This window comes from Geotrypetes seraphini, chromosome 3 (assembly GCF_902459505.1).
Source record: "Geotrypetes seraphini chromosome 3, aGeoSer1.1, whole genome shotgun sequence".
Lineage (NCBI taxonomy): Eukaryota > Metazoa > Chordata > Amphibia > Gymnophiona > Dermophiidae > Geotrypetes > Geotrypetes seraphini.
Window position 1 is genome coordinate 374,110,447 of NC_047086.1, and position 22,326 is coordinate 374,132,772.

Consider the following 22,326-nt stretch of genomic DNA (forward strand, 5'->3'; position numbering starts at 1 on the left):
CGGAAGCTGCCACTGCTCTGACCTATTGGGCTGTGACTCTACTGTGGAGGGGCAATCCAGCCCGGGGATAGCAGAATGAGATACAAGCAGCCATCCAATTGGAGACGGTACGCTTAGAGATAGGATGCCCCAACTTGTTTGAATCAAAGGAGAGCAGTTCTGTGTGGTTTGGTGCGTTCCAAATAGAAGGCCAAAGCAGGTTTACAGTCCAGAGTATGAAAAGCTACTTTTCAAGGATGAGAATGAGGCTTCGGAAAGAATACTGGAAGAGCAATAGATTGATTGAGATGAAATTCCGATACCACTTTAGGAAGGAATTTTGGATGAGTTCGGAGGACCACCTTGTCATGATGAAACACCGTGAAAGATGGATCAGCAACTAAAGCTTGCAGCTCACTGACTCATCGAGCAGAAGTGAGGGCAATGAGAAACACTACTTTCCAAGTGAGATACTTCAGATGAGCCTTGTCAATTGGTTCAAATGGAGGCTTCATCAGTTGAGCAAGGACAACATTGAGGTCCCAAACCACAGGAGGCGGTTTGAGAGGAGGTTTGACATTGAAAAGTCATTTTATGAATCTGGAAACCACCGGATGAGCAGAGAGAGGTTTCCCTTCGATAGGCTGATGGAATGCAGCAATTGCACTGAGATGGACTCGGATCAATGTAGACTTGAGGTCAGAAGTCGATAAGTGCAAAAGGTAATCCAAAACAGAAGATAAGGAGGAATGTTGGGGCTCCTTATCATGAGAAAAACACCACTTAGAAAATCTAGTCCATTTTTGGTGATAGCATTGTCTAGTGGTAGGTTTCCTAGAAGCCTCTAAAATGTCTGACAGGTTGAGAAAACTGCAGAGGAGTCATGTTGAGAGGTACCAAGCTGTCAGGTGTACAGAATTCAGGATGTGATGAAGCAGAGATCCCTGACTCTGTGTAAGCAGAGATAGAAAAACTGGTAGAAGGTAGGGCTCCCTGCTGCTGAGTTGAAGTACAAGAGAGTGCCAAGGTTGTCTCAGCCACCGAGGAAAGTCTTGAGAATGAGAGGGAATGGAGGGAATGCATATAGGAAGAGATTTGTCCATTCCAGAAGAAAAGCATCTGCCTCGAGACAATGAGAAGAGTATATCCTGGAGCAGAACTGAGGCAGTTTGTAGTTGTGGGGAGCTACAAAGAGGTCTATCTAAGGTGTTCCCCACTGTGAAAAAATGTGATGAAGAGGCGAGGAATGGAGTGTCCATTCGTGTGGTTGCAGAAGACGACTCAAGTTGTCCGCCCCTTGGATGCAGACAGCTTTGAGGAAGGTGTTGTGGCAGATTGCCCAGTCCCAAACCTTCAGAACTTCTTGACAAAGGGAGGCAGATCCCGTCTCTCCCTGTTTGTTGATATAATACATGGTGACTTGGTTGTCCATCCGAATGAGAACTACCTGCTCGTGAAGAAGATGTTGAAAAGCGTTGAGAGCCTTGAGGATTGCTATGAGTTCCAATAGATTGATATGACACCGACGATACGTACTGGTCCAGTGGCCTTGGGTACGGAGACCATCGAGATGAGCGCCCCAAGCGTAGGTCGAAGAATCTGTTGTGAGGACCTTCTGATGGGGAGGCGTTTGAAAAAGCAAGCCTCTGGAGAGATTGGAAGAGAGCATCCACCAATGGAGAGACTGCTTCAATGAAGGACTGACTTATGTGTCGAGAAAGTGGGTCGCAATCCTGCGTCCATTGAGATGCCAGGGTCCACTGAGGAATTCTGAGGTGAAGTCTGGCAAAAGGAGTCACGTGTACTGTGGAGGCCATGTGACCCAGAAGTACCATCATGTGTCTCGCTGAGATGGAAGAGCAGGAAGACACTGTATGACAAGAGTTGAAAAAGAGCTTCCAGACGTTGTTTTGGAAGGAATGCTCTGAGTTGGATAGTATCCAGGACAGTTCGATGAATTGTAGATTCTGTGAGGGCTGAAGATGGGATTTGGGAAAGTTGATTTCGAATCCCAAACTTTGTAGGAACCAGGTAGTCCGTTGGGTCGCTACAATAACCCCCTGGGATGTTGAATCTTTGATGAGCCAGTCATCGAGGTAGGGAAATACCTGAAGACCATGGTTCCTTAGAGCTGCTGCTACCACAACCAGGCACTTGGTGAATACTCTGGGAGAGGAAGCCAGACCGAAGGGCAGCACTCTGTATTGATAATGCAGATTCCCCACCCAAAATCTGAGGTATTGACAGGAGGCCAGATGAATGGGAATGTGAGTTTAGGCCTCCTTGAGATCCAGAGAGCATAACCAGTAGTTCTGCTCTAGAAGGGGATAAAGAGATGCCAGGGACAACATTCGAAATTTTTCTTCAACCCAAAATTTGTTGAGAGCCCTGAGATCTAGAATGGGCCGCAGATCGCCCGTTTTCTTCGGAACAAGGAAGAAACGGGAATAAAAACCCCTACTCTGCTGGTCCAGAGGAACTGGTTCAATGGCATGGAGATGAAGCAGAGCTTGAGCTTCCTGAAGAAGGGCAGTCTGGGAAGGATTAGAAAGATACTCTCTTGGAGGAAGCTCTGGAGGAACCTGAGTGAAATGAAGAGAGTATCCTTCCCTGATGATGGTCAGTACCCAGAGGTCGGATGTAATTGACCTCCATCGATGGTAAAAAAGATGGAGACGACCTCCTATAGGGGGAAAAGAAGGTAGAGTCAGAACGGTGGAGGTTATACTCTGTTTTAAACAGTCAAAAAGGCTGAATAGCCTTAGGTGCAGCAGAAGGTTGAGGTTTTTGTTGCTTCTGAGGCTGCTGTTTTTTTAAGAGGAGGGCGACTGTAAGGAGCCGTCCTCGGAGCAAAACACCGTTGATAGATAGGAGCAGGGCGTGTAGGTTTGGCAGGAGCTGGCTTTGGCTTAGGTCTGACAATAGAAGCAAAGGATTTTTCATGTTCAGAAAATTTATTGGTGGCCACCTCGAAAGATTCATCAAAGAGGTCATTGCCTGCACAAGGAATATTAGCTAATCGATCCTGAAGATTAGGGTCCATGTCAATGGTACGAAGCCAGGCAGGCGACGCATGGCTACAGAGCAAGCAGCTGCCAGGGCAGACAACTCGAAGGCATCATAAGATGACTGGAGGAGATGTAATCGGAGTTGTGAAAAAGAAGCAAGGACTTCTTGACATTCAAAGTGCTTTTGAGTATCCAAATAAGTCAAGAATTTTGGTAATAGAGAAATGAGGAACTCAAAATAAGTAATAAAATTATAATTGAGGACTTTAGAGGACATCATGGCATTTTGATAGATGCGACATCTGAATTTGTCCATAGTTTTCCCTTCCCTTCCAGGAGGAACGGTGGCATAAACCTTGGAAGGATGGGACTTCTTCAAGGACTAGCAGGGACTGATGAGATAACTGTGAGTTGTCAAATCCTTTGCGATGTACAGTTTTATACCTAGAGTCCAATTAGCCTGGAACAGCCGGTATGGTATAAGGGGTCTCCAGGTCTGAGACAAAAGCTTGTGAAGAGGAAGCTTAAGTGACTCTGCCGGAGGTTGAAGGAGATGCATGACTTTGAGGTACTCCTTAGAGTATTTGGAACCAGCATCTAACTGAAGATCCAAGTCAACAGCCATCTGACGAAGAAAAGATGAGAAAAATAGCTGATCCGCCAATGCTTTGCCTCAAGAAGGACTCGAGGACATCGAGGCAGCCTGGGTCGAAGATGAAGCTTCGGCAGGAAAAAAGGCATCAAAAGAATATGGAAAATTGGACGAAGCAATCGAAACCGCTGCGTCCTCGAGGTGTGGAAGTGGAGACCTCGAGCGAGGAGTCGGCGGTCTAGTCGAAGTAGGAGTAGAGCTAGGCTTAGTTGAAGAGGGACGTTCTTTCGAAGAAGAACTATGCCTGAAAGCATGCCTCGATGAAGGCCTCGATCGTCGGTGAGAACAGTGCTTGGAAGCAGATCTCGAAGATCAAGGAGACTTCACCTCGGAGACAGAAGCAGCCGATGCCACCAAAGAATGGATAGGACTGGAGGCTATAGATCGAAGCTCCAGAGGCTTGATGGAGGAACCTCGATACACTCCCAAAGACTCTGCTCCTTGTATAGAGTGTGAAGATTCCTGCCGAGGCACTTGCAAAGATTCTACTCCTTGCTTCACGTGCTGGCACTGGCTAAACTTCTTGAAGCCTGTGACAGGCCAGGACATAGAAGGAAAATAGCCACCACAAGATCGAACCTCTTGGGCTGCGGCCTGCTCCGGCAGACGGACGGAAGATTGAAAAATTTTTTTTTTTTTTTTTTAACTAGAAATAAAAGAAATAAAACAAGAACAGCGATTCGTGAAGAAAAAAGACAAACCGCGGTTCAAAGAAGCACAAAGTAACGAAGTTAAACGCAGAGAGTCAAAGACGGACTTCTCGGCTCCGCGGAAAACTGAGAAGATGCGCCCTATGCTGGGCGGGAAGGCACTCGCGCATGGCGGTGCAGTCGACTCAAAACTTCTAGTTTCTACAAGCAATTCTACTTGCGAGGCTTCTGCATCCGTGCTCCGTTGATGATGTCACCCATATGTGAGAATAGGCTGTCTGCTTGTCCTGGGATAAATTTTTTTACTCAAAGAATAGTTAAGCTCTGGCACTCATTGCAGAAGGCTATGGTAATAGCAGTTAATGTAGCTGGGTTAAAAAAAAAAAAAAAGATTTGGAAAAGTCCATAGTCTGCTAATTGAGACAAAAATGGGAGAAGCACTGCTTGTCCTGGGATCAATAGCACAGAATGCTGCTACTATTTGGGTTTTGGCCACCATGAGGACGGGATGCTAGGCTAGGTAGACCATTGGTCTGACAATTCTCATGTTCTTGGGTTTCTACCAGATATTTGTGACCTGGTTTTAGCCACCGGGTTAGATGGACCATTGGTTTGACTCAGTATGACTAGTCTTAGTTTCTTATTAATAATATCCAATGACTATTATAAAATTTAATTTTAATTTAATTCTTATATACTGCTAATAACCGTGAGGTTTCTAAGCGGTTTACAAAAATGATGCATTAAAGATACAATAAATAAAAACTAAATAAATAAGATAGGTACTTGGAAATTCCCTAACTGTCCCAAAGGCTCACAATCTAACTAAAGTACCTGAAGAAACGGTATGAAAAATAAAAATAAAAAGACAGAGGTAGAGATAGAGATAGAAATGAAATATTCCAACAAGTAATGAATAAATAATTTAAAGATAGAATTAAAATAATAATTAAAGTAAACAAAATAGAGATAAAAATAAGCATAGAGAGAAACAGAAACACACTCCAAAAAAGCATCAAGATCATGATCATTTAACACCAGATCTTAAATGCCTTTCCGGAATACATCATATCTCTATCCCTCTCCATACCCACCTCCATCTCCACCCCAATTCACTTCAACCACCATTCCCATTCTATTCTTTAACTGCCGTCAACCCCAGTTCTGATGGCTATCATCTGGGTCCCGAGTTTCCTCCAAGAACAGGCGACATCTCTGGCAAGGTAATCTCCACCGCTGCCGCACATGATGAGAGATCCTCAGAGGTAGACCCTTCGGAATGGGGGAGGAGTGAAGATGGTGTCGGGTACCCTGCTGGAACGGGCTCCCGAACCGACCATTGGTCTGAGCGTCGGACTGCAGCTCTCCTCTGTTGGCTCTCCCCTGCTGGAATCGGGGAGGGGTGTAGATGATGCTAGGTGCCCTGCTGGAAAGGGCTCCCGATCTGGCCGTTGGTGCCGAGCGCCATCAGCGCTGCTCCTCCCATAGTTCTCTCCCCTGCTGGAACGGGGGAGGGGTGTAGATGATTCTAGGTGCCCTGCTGGAAAGGGCTCCCGATCTGGCCACTAGTGAAACTGGCAGTTGGCGCCGAGCACCGTCAGCGCTGCTCCTCCTGTAGTTCTCTCCCCTGCTGGAACATAACCAATGTACACTAATAGTAGGCCATGCTATAATGATAAACTACTAAGGTTATGAAGAGCTTCATAGAAACATGACAGCAGATAAAGGCCAAAGGGCCCATCTAGTCTGCCCAGTCACAGTAACCATTATCTCTTTCTCTCTCAGAGATCCCACGTGCCAATCCCAGGCCCTCTTGAATTCAGACACAGTCTCTGTTTCCACCACCTCTTCCGGGCAATGTCAAAGTAGGTATTAAGTCACTGCTCAATTCACATTTGATAGTTTATTAACAAATACCAGTTGATGTCTCCTCCATTTACCTACTGTAAAAATAAAAGCTACTTCAACCCCCCCACCCCCTAACAAAAAAAGGTAAAATACCACCAAGAACCTTATTAAGGTTTGGGAAAGGGTAAATGACTGGGATTTGTTTGTCAACTGAAATACATCAGCAAAAGATGTGACATTTATAGCAACCGACACTCATCTGCAGCTTAACAGAAATACATCCGGCAGGATGGGATAAGGCCTACCTTTTCAGTTTATATCTGGGTTCCAAACCTGTCCTGCTTAAACAAGAAAAGGAGATAAAGGAAGTCTACTGTGCTTTCATGTGCCAAATATTTTATTTTTAGACTTTTTAATAAATTAAATTAGATACATCTTTTATTATACAGAAATTACATAGAAGTATGATGGCAGATAAAAGGCCAAGTAGCCCATCCAGTCTGCCCATCCGCAGTAATCATTATCTCTTCCTCTCTCTAAGAGATCCCATGTGCCTATTACATTACATTAGAGATTTCTATTCCGCCATTATCTTGCGGTTCAAGGCGGATTACAAAAGATTTATGGTTGGTCTGTTACAAGAAGAGATCAGTGGTCATGACTAAGGAAGGTAGAGAATAAGGCGGGTATTTTCAGAGAGTTAAGAAGATAGGAGGAATGAGGTAATCGTGATGTTAACACTTAATCACACTTTCTTGAATTACAAACACTATTTGAAGAAAAACATTTCCCTGAGGGGTCCTTTTATTAAGGTATGCTAACCGATTTAGAATGCACTAAAATGCCCATAGGAATATATTGGATGTCTTAGCATTTAACACACACTAATCTTTTGCGCGCGCTAAATCGGTTAGCACACCTTAATAAAAGGGCCCCTTAGTCACTAGCTAACTGTTAAGTCCAGCTCTTTTTACCTTGTCCATCCTTATTGATTTTTTTTTAACCTTTTGCCCATTGGTTTTATTCTGTAAATCGCTTTGGTTTGACTATTCATATTAAAAATTGCAATATATCAAATAAAATAACTGTAACAGATCTTTATGCTGTATGTAGACTGCTGAATATCATGAGCCAGCACTAGCAGTTTCTTTGGTTTTATAGATTTGTAAAGTTGGACATAGTTTTAAAATTTGGCAATTTGAAAAGGTTTAAACACCAAATTGCCTAGAGGAATCAGATTAAGAAAAATATAAAAGTGGATTTTAATTACACTTATGTTTTATTAATAATCTTTTTCACCATTATAAAAGTAGTTCTAATCCATTTTCAGATGGTGCTTAAAACTTCTATATATCCTGTCTGTATCTGTACTTCAATGGTTTACTGAGTTAAAGAAATTATTAATGAGAAGTGCACCTGAGTCAGCAAAATACCAAATATCATCTTGGGAAAAACAGTACCATCACACACACTTTCCAATAACATATGAACAGCAATGTACATGTATGCTTTGATCTTTATTTCTTTTTTTTCACACTCAACTTCAAGCAGGTCTCCTGCAATTACTTTGCACTTTAAAAAGTGTATCATAAATTAATTAAAACATCTTTAACTGGTTCATGAACCGAGGACCAGATTCTGTAACCAGCGCCCTTGTAGGTGGCTGCCATACACGTCAATCACGATGGCACCAGGTACAGAATCACGCCTCTGGCAAAAGATAGGTACACTGGAAATGTAGGTCAGGGTTTTTCTGGCCTACATTTCCAGTGCCTATGATGTGAATTGCACTTCTATAGGCACGATTCCAGCACAGATTATTTAGGCACTGGTAGACGCTTTGAAATGCAATTAAAAACGTTGTTTCAATGGTGATTTTTTTTTTTTATGAGTTTGGGCACCTACCAACACCTAAAAAAAACCTGGCAACAGTTAGAGAATCCTGGTCTGAATGTCATTTCAATACAAGACAACTTCTATGAGTCAAACTGTGACAACCATAACAGAACATAGTATTAGTGAATGACAGTAGCAAAGCCAAAAATGGCCTGCTCAGCTACGAATTTGTCCACATGGTGTAGATGGATTCTGTATAAGAACTAGTATGTACACTAGGGCTGTACTGAATATTCGGATTCAATTCAGCCCTGAATAATGCCATGAATACATTAGTCATATTTGACAGAATATGAATAATCCAGGGCTCTGCTGTTTTAAATCCTACTAAAATAAATCCTTGATCACTGATTTTATGTTGCTTCTTTTATTATTTGTTATGTTTAAAGCTTAATGCCCATTTGGATTTCCTCGGATTCCCCCACGCTCTCTCATTGGCATACTCTGATGCTGCAACAGGCCTCTATGGAACGTTTACAATTTTCTTCTTTGGACACAGAATTGGGACGAACTTTTAGTTTTTGTTGGGAACCCTTTTGGCTCACTTTAACACACAGAGCTCGTAGTCATTTGCTTAATGTCTGATTTTTATTCTGTAGCTTATTCTGGAATGGAGTGTTTCATGTTGTATTGGGATTGGGACTGAGATGGGGATGGGGTAGGGGAGGGTGGGAGTTTTGGTATGTGGTGAAGTTTGGGAGACTGTTGGTATTCATGTATTCAGTTGACCACCATGTACTCATGCGTATTGACTGTTTTTTCTTCTTTTGCAAAATTAATAAACATATTGAAATAAAAAAAAAATAAAAAAAGCTTAATGCCCATTATTCGTATTCAGATGAATAGTAAAATATGCTATTTGGTAAAGCTCTAAATTACACACTACCCCAAAGCCTTTTCTCTATGTCTCTCACCTACGGTAATCTATAAAAGTGGTACCACTGCAATTCCATGCAGGTTATTCCCTCTCCCCTGCTTTCTCTTAGAGCCATTGGTTTTAGGGGTGCACCTGTTGCTAAGTACCACTTTGTGGCCACAGAAGGGATTTCAAATCCCATCCCCCCCCACCTCCCCCAGTTTTAGGTTTTAATTTATCTCTGGGCCTTATTTCCATTCTATTGCTACCAAGGATCCTGTATGTTTGTCCAAACTCTTTTGGATTATGTGACTATTTTTCTGTCAACCACCTCCTTAGATGGGGATACTCACTCTCTCCATTTCCTCAGGAAATTACAGATACCTTTGGCTATTTCATTACACCCACAAAGAGCCCCTTTTATCTCCTATTTTGGGTACAGTATATGGGATCCTGAACATTTCAAGAACAAACATCAAATGAATATGTGCATATGTAGAACATACAAAAACAGGATTGAACCTACCAGCTAGAAATGCATAAGCTATCTGATGTGTAACACCACACAGGGCACAGTGGTCATGGTAGGCTTTTAACATGGAGTATTCTTGAGTCTGTGTCCAAAAAAATTCAAGTCCTTCCTGGGCATAAGAGACCCCACAAAACAAAGCATAGCAATAAGACTTTGCAAAACTAGCTGCATCTCTAGAGAGCATCCTATATAATCTACTGTATTTTTATCTCACTGCAAGACTGCTTCTTATAACTCTCAATCTTCCACACTGCTTCTAAATCATCAACCAGACTTTCCAATAGCTCCCAGGGTTGATTTTAGTAGTATTTTTCCACCTATTCTCCCTGTGAGGTAAAAATATATTATTATAATAATAATAATACTGAGTGGTCATTCAGAGCTTTCATATCCACATGCTATTTCCCTCCAGAATGTAGTCAATATGCTGTAGAATCTAATACTAAAAAGTGAAAATATATTGCTTTTAAATCAACTTTCAAAATAAGGAAAAGTAACTACAGTAATTCCTTCAATGTGTCTTCTGATCCCTGTCATTCATCTGGTCATGGGCTAGTTTTTTAGCTCTAGAGACTGCAAGATACAAGTGTTTTTTTTACCAACTGGGAATTTTGCACCTAGAGGATTAATCAAAAGGGCAAAATGTCTTGTAATAGACTCTAGCTGTTGATCAGCCTTTAACAGGATAAATAGAAATTGCAGAAAGAATGACAGAAAACATTAGGTAGAAACTGTGTTATGGTCTTAAATGTATAGGTATCTTACTAGAAAACCCAAGAACCTATTACTCAAAGTATGGCAGATTTCATAACCACGAAAATTCATACTTAAATACCTGCATAAGGCTGGAATTTTATACCTAATATTTTGAAAGTGCATCATACCAAATTCTACCATCCTCAACCAACCTTTTAATCAGAAGTTTATTAAATAGCGTTTAAAACCTCCAGAAAAAAAACACTGATTATATATGTCCATTCACCATAATTCAGATCTTATGCACACAAATCGTGTACCATCATTTTTTTATTTTTTATTTTTTTTGCAATAACCTCCTCTTTAATGGTATTACTGCTACTTCAGTAGTATTAGTTTAATGTTCCTCAGCTGTAGGCTGGAGTCTGACCGCATTACAGCTGCAGAACTGCAATTACCCCCCTCCCTCTCTCATTAGTAAAGAGCCAAGAGCAAGGACAACCGAGATTTCCATTCCTTCCTGAATGATCATCCTGGGACGAAGGACCGATTTCTGCCCAGACAGGGCTAGAACAGGGAGCCACAAAGAGGATGCACAAGGCGCCCTGATAGACGCAAATGAGATTCTGACTGCACCACTGGGTTGCATCCCTCTGCCAGGCTGAAAACTCCCAGCCCCAGCCAACCAGATTTCCCTATCCGCGAACAACACTGCGCAGCTTTGCCCTGCCCAGAATCCACCAAAGTTCCTGCCAGGAAAGGGGACTATCCTACTGCCGAGCAGGGGTGACAGGTGCTGCAGCACAGCAAGGGCAAGGAGGCACTCCCAGCAAACCTGTTGAAGAAAGAATCGGGGGAAAGCGAAAAGCCAAGTGGGCTACGGGGAAAAGAGGCGGCAGCGGCTGCAGCTCTCCGGCTCAGCCACGCCTGTTCACATCCCTGGACCGTTACATCCATCCGCAGCCTGTAAACACCCAGCGACGGTTTCCCTCACCCTCTGTAACTACCTCACGGCCATTTAGAGCGCTCAATCCCGTCACCTCTACATCCTCCCCCTCCACCTTCCCTGAATAAGCAAAACACAAGATGGCATAAAACCCAGCTCAGGAGAATACAATAAACAATTCGACCGCAAGCCGTTGACGAGATAGAACGGAGGAGCAGGGCGCGCGGAGAGAAAGCGTCCCTAGAGGCTCACGCGAAGCTCCGGCCGCAGTGCAACAGTCTGCGGCGGTGTCTGCCGAGCCCCCCTCCCCGCCAGCAGCCCAACGAGGTCGGGAAGACTAACGACAGCACCGACGCCCACCAGCGGGGCAAAGGAGGAGGGGGGGGCGCACCTACCTCTCGCAGCAGCAACGTTGCCGAGCTAGGCTGGTGCAGTCCTGAGGGCTCGCTCTCGAGTGGACCTGGGCTCGGATGCTGACGCAGCGCAGGGAGTGACAGTGGGAATGCGCAGCCCGCGCCTCCAGCCTCAGCAACAGCTGCACTGATTCAACGCGAGGGGAGGGGCCGCGAGGGGGGGAGGGAGAAGAGCTGGAGCGCCACTCTCGCGCAGGCCTCCCTCTTTCTCCTCCTACTCACCCTCCACACACCCCCCCCCCCCCCACCTTGTGTGACGAACGCAAAGCGGAATCTTTCCGAGCTTGTAGTCTGCTAGTCTCGTGCACGGGCCGGGTGAATTAACACTGGAAGCAGGATGGCGCGCTGTTTGGCAAAGGGCTCTTGGGCACCGGCCGGAAGCTCTGTGGAAAATAAAGCGAAGGTCTCAACACGTCCCCAACTTGTCTGTGGGTCTCAACCCGGGAACTACTGGAATGTTGGCGCATACTTCACCTTGTCTTGGTTTCCACCCACCTCCCCCATAGACATCTGTCACGCATTGGATCGGATGGCGTTCTCCAGATGCTATTAAACGGTCGAAAATGGAAATTGTGGACCTGGGTAAACGATGGTATTCCATGGATCTGCTCTTTACCTTGTTCCGAAGTATTTGGTTTAAAAAAAATGGTATTCCAAAAGAAGTGAACGCATTGCTTCCTCGTTTTCATGCTGGACTTTCTGCCTCAACTTCAAGGACCATTCTTTCATACTGTATGTCGTGTTTATTTATTTTTGAGTATTTATATACCACTTATAGCCTAAGTGGTTTACATTGATATACCGGAAGCATTTTTCCTTATTTGTCCCGGTGGGTTCAAGCTCTGTCTAATGTACCTGGGTGATGGAGGATTAAGTGACTTGCCCAGGGTCACAAGGAGCAGTGCAGGATTTGAACGCACAACCCCAGGGTGCTGAGGCTGTGGCTTGAACTACTGCGCTACACACTGCAAACATAGATTGGCTTGATAGGAAGGCTGATCACAACCTAGGATTGGAAGCAAAGCTCTAACCCTTGGATCTGGACTGGCCCTCTGGAATACCCATCCTTGAAACACCTTTACCTTTTCTTTATTCCCTTCATTCATTAATAACAAACAAAAGACAATGAGACTCATTTTTGGAAGAAAATAGGCAGCAGCTTTGTTTATTAACAGCATATATAAATAGCCATCAAATTATTACCTACAAGTTGAATCTTCCACCTGGGCTACATTAGTACATGAGTATGTTATTACTTAACCCCCCTACCTCTCCGAATAGCGGTTATTCATTGACCCCCCTGAGAAATCCCTTTCTTCCTTTCTCACTGACTTTGACTCCTGGCTCTCCTGTTTCTCTAACTGCATCCTTGGTGATTTTAACATTCATGCCTATACTTCAAAGTTCCTTGCTCTCATATCCGTCTCCAATCGCCAGCTGTGCTCTAGCACTCTTATGCAACAAAAAGGCCACTACGTTGATGTTCTCCTCTTAACTGCTCCATTGCCAACTTCTCTACCTCAACTCTTCCCCTTTCTATGATCTCGTAACTTTCATGAGTCATCACTCTGCCTCCCAGAAACAACCGACCCTCACCAATAATTTCAGGAATCTTCAATCTATTGACTTGTGTACTCTCTCTGCCATGGTCTCCCCCCTTGAGCACTATGCTACGTTAATCTGTCAACGAAGTCTCCCCTCTGCTCTAGACACCCTTGTTTCTTCCATCTCAAGCTCCGTAAGGCACGCCAAACCCCAGCCCTGGCTGACCTCCAATATCTTCCACTTACATTCATGTGCCTGATTTGCGGAACGCCATTGGCTGAAATCCCACACTCATGCGGACTTCTTACACCTCAAAGTCATGCTGACCTCCTTTCAAGATGTCTTCTTGCTTGCAAAAAGAAGACTATTACACCCATTTGACCGATTCCTTCGGATACAACCCTCACTGTCTCTTTGCCATGCTCTCTACTAAAGGTGATCTCGCCTCCGACTCCTCCTTTGCTGTCTCCCCAGACCATGGTTCAGTACTTCAATGATAAGGTACACAAAATTAACCTAGAGTTCTCAGCCAATCTGCCTCCACCACTTACTCCAGCCTGCCCTGCTGACCCTCCATTGTCCCCTGCCACCTTTTCCTCCTTCCCAGAAATCACCGAAGAGGAAACTGCACATCTTCTTTCCTCCTCCAAACTCGCCACCTGTTCCTCTCTATCTCATTCCCATCCATCTACTGAACACCATCTCCCCTACTATCATCCATATCCTCAACCTATAGCTCTCCACTGCAACTGTAACCGATGCCTTCAAACACACCATAATTACATCACTCCTGAAAAAAAAATCACTGGACCCTACCTGCTTCTCCAGTTATTGCCTCATCTCTCTTCTCCACTTCTTAGCCAAACTACTAGAATGAACTGTCCACCGCCATTGTCTTGACTTCCTTTTAGCTCAAGCTATCCTTGACCCCCTTCAGTTGGGCTTCTGCCCCTTTAGTCTACAGAAACTGCCCTTGCTAAAGTCTCCAATGACCTGCTCCTGGCCAAATCGAAAAGATTCTACTCCATCTTCATCCTCCTTGATCTACCTGTGGCATTTGAAACCGTAGATCACTGTCTACTCATTAATCCGCTGTCTTCACATGGGTTTCAGGACTCTTGCTATTTCATGGCTTTCTTCTTATCCTGTCACACCTTTAGTGTAAGCTCTGCAGGATCCTTCACCACTGCTATTCCACTATCAGTTGGCATACCTTAGGAATCTGTCCTGGGATCTCTTCTCCATTGACACCTCTTGGTGCTCTGATTTCATCCCCATTGTTGTGTTGCCATGTTTGGATGGCCAGTCCATCACTTTGCTGGCCCCTCCCATGTCCAAAAGGTCTTGTTCTAGGTGTTGGGGACTTGGATGATTTTTTTGGACAAAAATGTTGTATAAACATATCCGCCTTGAACCGCAAGGTATTGGCGGAATAGAAATCACTAAAGTAATGTAAACATAGGCGTACTAGCAATCTGGACAATCAAACAGCTGGATGTAGAATTAGATGATTTTTGAAAAAAAATATTTTGAACGTACTTTTCGAGAATGGATATTTTGCCACTGCTGACTTTGGGCAGCTAGCATTGTAGGGGTGTTTCCATATTCACACCTGAAGGTTAGGCCTCTCTGACATCATAAAACCTGAACCATTATCTGCAAGAAATCATTCCAGCCTGAACCATGCAAGAAGAGAAAGAAGAAAACATCTTTGCTATTTATGATGCCTGATGCATTCTGGGTATGTACCAGAACTGTATTCTAGTCAAGGACATCCAGCTATGCCTACATGCTCAGCCGGTGTGAATCTTGGGGGAGGCATTGCTCCTCTGCTGTTCTTATCTACTGAAGGCGCCTCTGTTACAGCCTGTGCGAGACTCTATACAGAAAAGCTATTCATCTAAGTTATGTTTCTGGATTGGTCCAGAGAGGTCATCTGACAAGAACCGAATAGAAGGTGCCTAATTATTAATTATTCTGTGTTGAGGTGTGAGGGAGTTTGCATCTTAACATTGGATTCTCTGCACCTCTTCTATAATAATTAAGACCTGAAAAGTCACCTCTTGTGACTCTCTGCCTGAGAGAGAGAGAGAACCGGACTTTTACACATCTGGATTCCATCACATAAAGGAATCCTTTGCTGCCAACCCAATTTACAGCTTTTCCAGTGGCTGACGGACTGTTCCTAATCAGAAGAATTTTTATATCTGCTAAGCGGAGGAAAGACACCGATTCTTTCTCCCCGATTTTACTGAGGCCTGATCTATGTGGTGAGAATAAGGAATTCTATTGTCTTTTCAGCTGGGTTAGAGAGAGAATTCTATTGTCTTTGGGACAAGGACGTGAAGTACCTGTGGTGATAAGCTATATTTTTAGTTGCTGCTAATCAGGAATTATTATTACAAGGAATTATTTAGAGTGTAAGAATTAGTTTTACTCATTTATCTAACAAGTGTGGTGTGATAATTATGTACTGAGTTTCATATATGTATTTGGATATTTTGTGAACAATAATTAGTTATTGCTGCTGGCTTATGAATAATATTTTTCTATTTTCATAATAAAAGTATTTCATAGAGCCTGGGTCTCTGTGTCGTGTAAGTAGACAAAGCTTGCTGAACCTAGATGGAGTTTATGTTTTTCCCTAGAAAACTAAGAGACACATAACTTTTTAATGTAACTAATTAGTACAACCATAAATCTTACTACAGCGCCCTACATCTAAATCAGACTTAGACATTTCTTTTGATTATGGCCTTCCACATATGTTTAACCTGTAACCCATCTGAGCTCTTTGGGGACAACGGGATAGAAAATGAATTAAATAAATACGTCAGTTTAGCGTGCTGAATAGACGGTCTCAAAACAAATCTTACAGGGGTACCTGCACACTTCAATGTAGCTCTTCAAAAGTTCCATGTACTTTTTGAGTTTATTTTGATGATTATGACTGCATGAACAGTGCGCAAAGAAACTCTTGCCGCTGTGAACTTGAGGAAAGGCTGTCTGCAAGAAAGAGCCTGTAGCTCTGAGACTCTTCTCGCTGAGGTAAGAGCCATAAGAAAAGCCGTCTTGAGCATCAGATCCATCAAGGATGCTTTCTTTAGCAGTTCATATGGAGCCTGACTGAGGCCTTGCAAAACCACGTTAAGGTTCCTTGAAGAAAACGGGTATTTTACCAGTGGTCTGAATCACAGCACCCCCTTAAGGAATCTGGCTATATCCGGATGAGATGCTAAAAAAGCTTTATGCTCTCATGCCTTACAATAAGAGAGTTCCGAACTCTGAGGAACACCTCTGTAAGACCCTTGTCAATGCCAGCCTGGAAGACAGCTAACACCACTGAGATCGGAGCAGAGAATGGCTCCTTGTTTTCCTTAATGCACCAGAGCTGAAATGTTTCCCATGCTTTAGCATAAGCAGAGATTGTCATACACTTTTTGGCTCTGAGCAGAGTAGCAATGACCACCCCTGATTATCCCTTGTGCACTGGAAATCGCGCAAGAGCCATGCCATAAGAGCAAAACGATCCAGATCTCATGGATCTACTGGTTCCTGCAAAAGAAGGTCTGGCTGTTCTCGCAGTTTGAGATTTGTGTCCCTTTGAATATGCACTAGGTCTGCATGGCCAATCTGGAGCCACAAGAATGACTGTTCCCTGATTTCTTGCAATCCTATGGGGTTTCTGGCTTAGCATAGGTCACAGAGGAAACACATACAAAAGTTGCTCTTTGGCCAAGCTGGACCAGAGCGTCCAGACCTGCAATTCTGGGATTGGATCTTTGACTGAAGAATCTGTCTGCCCCTTTGTTTCTTGCTGTTGCGATCAAATCATCCCAGCGATGAACAAAGGAGATTCTCGCTCCTGTATCCAGTATCTGCTGAAGATCGGCCTAGACATTGTTCACTCCCACTACATGCACCACTGAAAGATCCTGAAGATAAGACTCTGCCCACTCGAACTGTAAGTGGGCCTCCAGACTCAGCTGCACACTCTTGGTGCCTTCCAGGTGATTGACATATGCCACCTCAATAGCATTGTTTGAGAAGACTTAGACCACTTGTTCCTCCAGACTCTTCTCCAGCCTCTGCAATTTATTTTTTTTATTTATTAAAATTTCTATACCGTTTTATTCCAAAACAGTTTACAATAAAATTACATACATAAAATATTGAAACAGGTCACAACCAATAAAAGCAAAAGCACAAAGATTCAATCCTTACAATAGGTCAAATGCTCAAAGAAATGCATCAACAAATAATTGCGTTTTCAGCAGTTTCCTGAATGAACTCCTATCACCACATTTCCAAATTTGGCCAACAAGGCCACTCCACTGTTATACTCCTGCACACGAAAAGGTCATAGCATTTGTTTCCACATACTTGGGATTGGCCTTTGTTTTCAATAGTGCAGAATTTTCAGAACACAATGATCTTGATGGTTGGTAACCAGACATCAAACTTAAAAAATTCGGGAATCGTGCCATATAGAAATTGATGATATAGCATAATTGCTTTATATTGCCAATCAAATGGCTTGAAGTTCCAATCTGTTGATTGACCACTTCCTTTGAGAAGCCAACCAATGCACCTGGATTGGGCATCCATAGTAGTGAGCCCACCCAACCAAACAGGCTGGCATCTGTTGTTACAATTATCCACAAGGTTATCCTGAGGGGCATGCCCCTTGATAATGCCTGTGGATGGAGCCACCAGCCCAAATTGGCCTGGGATTTTGGTGTCCATGGCAGAGACATCTGCAGGGAGTCTGATTGAGGTGACCACTGCCATAGCAATGTGTTCTGGAGAGGATGTATGTGAGCCTTCTCCCAAGGGTCCACATCTATCACGGCTGCCATGGAGCCTAGCACTTCAAGGTAGTGTCAGACAGACAGAGCTGGCTTGACCAACAAGCTCATTATCTGGGTGCAAAGCTTCTGTCTGCATGCCTTTAGAAGATAGACATGACCTTATGTCGTGTTGAAGAAGACTTCCAGGTGTTCAGGGATTAGGACAAAACTAGTTGGCTGTTTCAGAAATTCACTAGTCAATTCAGGTTCTGCAGGTCCTGGACCAGGTGAACCACCTGCTTGTTCTTCTGGGAATGATGGAGTTCTGATCAGCCAGCTATCCAGGTATGAGTGAACCTGCAAGCCTGTGTTGCGTAGATGGGCAGCTACTACCACCACCATTACCTTGATAAACGTGTGAGGTGTTGTTGCCAGCCCAAAGGGAAGAACCAAGAACTGGTAATAGTTTTCCAGGACATGAAATCTCAGGAACTCTCTGTGTTCTGGAAACATGGAAATGTGCAGGTAGGCCTCTGTCAAATCCAGACAGGCCAGAAATTCCCCCAGTATCACTGCTGCTATGGCTGATTGTACTGTCTTCATGTGAACGCGCAGAACTTTCAGCACTGCATTGATATTGTAAGATCCAGAATGGGTCTCTAATCATCTGAGCCTTTTTTGGGCAAGCTCAAATCTTTGGGCGGCACAGACTCTGGCTTGAATATCTATCAGCCTCTTAACTGTAGCCATGACCTTGCTTTCTCTGAACGCCCCACCAGGGTGTCCTTAAACCAGTCCATTAAGGGCTGGGTGAATTCAAGCTTGTAACCGCTCTCAATGATCTCCAGTACCCTACGGTCTGATGAGATCTGCGTCCAGGCCTTCGCATACTCTAATGGCCTCTTTTACAAAGCTGCGCAGCAACAGCTCCGAAACCCTTTAAATCTATATGAGCTTCAGGGCCGTTAGCACAGCGCAGCTGCTAGCGCGCCTTTATAAAAGAGGCCGTAAGAGTCATCCCCCTATTTTCAGGGTAACTGCTCCAGACCTGGCATTATTGTTCTTTCTTGGAGATTGAAGCAGAATGAGAATTCGAGGCTTAGCTCCACCTGGGACTTGAGAGTCTCTTTCTGATTCTCTGGAAGGATCTCTGAGAGGAGGCTCCTCCTGAGTATTGCTGAAAGCACCTGGAGCTACAAAAATTAGACCGTCCAGAGCCTCTAGAGGTTCATGGTCTGCTGTCAGGTAGAGATTTCAGCTGACAATCTGCCACGCTGGTCTGAACATTTGTCCCTTGAAAGGAAGTCTGCTGAGGGTAGCCTTGAAAGTGGAATCTCCCACCCATTGTCTGATCCATAGCATTCTGCAGACTGAGATCAAATAAGCCGAAACTTTGCTCATGACTCTGATGATGTCGTAGAGAGCATCGGCTACATAATCCACTCCAGCTATAGGAGCTAGGGTAAAGGCTCAACCTCTGCCAGCTTAAGCCCCTGCAACCCAGTATAATATGCACGTGTCATAAAGGAAGATGCTGCAACTGCTTTGATTCCTAAAGCCAGCACTTCAAATTGTCTTTTAAGAATCATATCTACTCTGCAATCCTGCATATATCCTTTAATACCACGCTTCCCTTACTTGGTAGGGATGTGCATTTGATTACCTATGCTACCAAAGAATCCACCATGGGCTGAGCGAACAGCTGCTGACACTCCTGTGCCATTGGATATGGCCAAGCCATTGTCTTGGCATTCCAAAGCTACATGATCAATACACTGATATCAGGATGCCAGGAAAATGAAGAAGACTAGGCTTTCCCTCTGCTCATTACAAAGTAGGAAGCAAAGGGGATCTGCTGAGAGTTCAAGTTTAACTCCTGCATAGAGTCAGCGATAAGCTTTAACAGAGACGAGGGTCTGAACAGCCAATGGACCATGGGGTCATCCCCTTGATCAAGGGCCACCACTGTATCTTGTGCAGATGCACCTGCCTGCAACACTGCATCTCCAAACAGGGAGGGCTAACTCTGTGATAGTATAGGCATATAAATAGAACCCTCATCTTCTGAGTCTCCCTTGGAAAGGCCCACCAGATCCTGGCCAGTATCTGACACTGAGACAGATGCACCCTGAGAGCCCCTGCTCCCTCATGCGCCACCTGGTGCGCTCCAGATATCCCTTGTGGATCTCAGTCATCCAGATAAGCTCTCTACATTAGATTGGCAAATTCCAAAGAAAATGCCTTATTAGGCAGCATGGAGTCTCCTTTAGATAACTCCAGCTTGCGTCCCTTGGGATCCGCGCCCTCTGCTCTCCCCTGAGCTTAGAATGACTACCATTCTGTGACTCTGGAAGGGATTTACCCCCAACCGACGAACCCCCTGACTATTCCTCAGCCCTAAAGAGCAAAGGGAAAGCTAAGCTAACCGCTCTTGCCCCTTTACATACTGTGCTGCACATGGCACAAGGGCACTCTTTGTTGCTCATCCAGCTCAAACCTAGAAAACCTAGGGGTAAAGGAGCCTGAGGACTCCCTCTCTGCCAGTCATGAGGCAAAATTAGGTGATTTGAAAGTTCTGGCGATCTTTTAAAAAACATTGGGAAATGTAGGATAGCTAAGGCAGCTACATTTTGGCACCATAAAATGGCTCAAAAACTCTTTAATTAAAACAAAAAATCAGCGATTTTTATTTATTTATTTGGATTTATATTTCATCCTCCCAGAAGAGTTCAGAACAGGTTACAAGTTTGCATAAATAATAAGACATGACAGGGTATATACATAATAAGGCATAACGGTTTACATAATAAAGTATAGTAATGTACAGCTTGATGGTACATTTTAGATTATGACATGATAGGACAATACATAGGGAAGCATGATGGTACTCAAAAAGCATGATAATACTTAATAGGATATGAAAGGACAAGACCTCATACAGCATGGGGTGTGGTGATGTTAAGAGTTTGATATGACATTGTGGTAACTAATAGCTTGATTTTGGAGGTGGGGGACCTAAGAGAAGGGGCAGAAGCATGAAAAATTGTTTTAAAGACACCTCTTCCCCATCTTCTGTTTAATTAACTTATATCAATAATTAATGATCAAAATCTCAATTTACTGTTGTTTTTGCCCAATGCTGTGTAACCTTTCTGAGAATCACATTACATAAAATATGGAAGTTCATGAACTAGAAGCAATAACATTGATGAACACAGAGGAAGAAATCTAGTTGGAAAATTCCAGAGGGCACAGACATTTTATCTAAAAGAACTTGGTACAGTTGGCCTGACTTGTAAGCTGCTGCCATTTAATAAAAAAGCAACCTTTGCTTTATTGTAAAATCAATAATTTTTGCTGTGGTCACTGCTTCTCATTGAGTGTATTGTGTACCATCAGTATGAGTCTTGGATACTCAAGTCCAGGGGAGACTATATACCTCCAAATACGACTCTGGTATATTCAAATCTGTACTGTAGCCAAAAGGAGAACACTGACATGAAGAGGTATTTTGAAAGAAGTGGAAAAGTATACAAGATTGCCAGTCCCACTGCAAGAGATTTGTGGTATTCCAGATCCTTGTTAAAAGTCTAATTGAGAGATCACGTGATGCTGTGAGCTGGTCGGCTATGTGATCGATCGGCTCCGGAGCCCTTCCCTTCATCCGGCCTATTAATAGCGCAAATGCGCGAGCGGCTTTAACAATATCTGCCGGCAAACTACTTACATATTATATGGACAGATTCTTGACTTCTTTGACGGTTCCGATGGCGTCTAAATTGGCGAAAAAAGATCGGGAGAAAGTGCGGCCTGGGGATGAAAAGATGGTGGCCGCGCCTCGTGCTGAGGTGCCGGTGGCGGCATTTACCCCCGAAATGATCACAGAGCTGCAACAAGTAATCTTGCAGGCTCTGGGGTCGCGGATGGAGCTAATTTCCACTCAACTGACAAAATTAGAATCAATGCTGGAGGACAATTCCACACGAGTCACCGAGCTGGAGACGCGGGTCTCGGCGGTGGAGGATGGGGCTACGGCAATGGAGTCCACAGTGACCACTCTCACCACCCAGTTGAGATTCTGCCAGGACAAACTTGAGGACTTGGAAAACCGGTCTCGCAGAGGGAACTTGCGTTTCATTGGATTACCTGAAACAATCTCAGACATGGTGTTTTTATCAGTGGTGGAGTCCTGGCTGGCAAGCGAACTCCCCATGCCCTCTTCTCTGGGACCGGCCCGTTTTGAAAGGGTACACAGGGTGGGCCCTCGAGTGGGACCTGAACAACGTCCCAGAGTGGTAATTGGTAAACTGCACAACTATCGTCATAAAGTAGAGCTGCTGCGAGCCTTTCGCACTAAAAAAGAGCCTTTGACCTATGAAACCTCACCGGTGCGAATTGGTCAGGATTACTCAGCAGCGTTGACTGACCGTCGCAAAGTCTTCCATCCTCTTTGCGCAAAATTGGTGGAATAAAAGCGACGGTTTATGTTTCTCTATCCTGCTGTCTTAAAAATAC

General features: G+C 44.0%; 1 protein-coding gene across 1 annotated transcript in view; it reads right to left on the reverse strand.

The window, feature by feature from the left end:
* SPTBN1 (spectrin beta, non-erythrocytic 1) overlaps positions 1-11,586 on the reverse strand; it is a 569,130-nt gene extending 557,544 nt beyond the window's left edge. The window contains exon 1 of the mRNA XM_033938992.1: positions 11,459-11,586. The gene's annotated coding sequence lies outside the window, so the exon portion shown is untranslated. The remainder of the gene's footprint in view (positions 1-11,458) is intronic.
* Between the last annotated feature and the right edge of the window lie 10,740 nt (positions 11,587-22,326).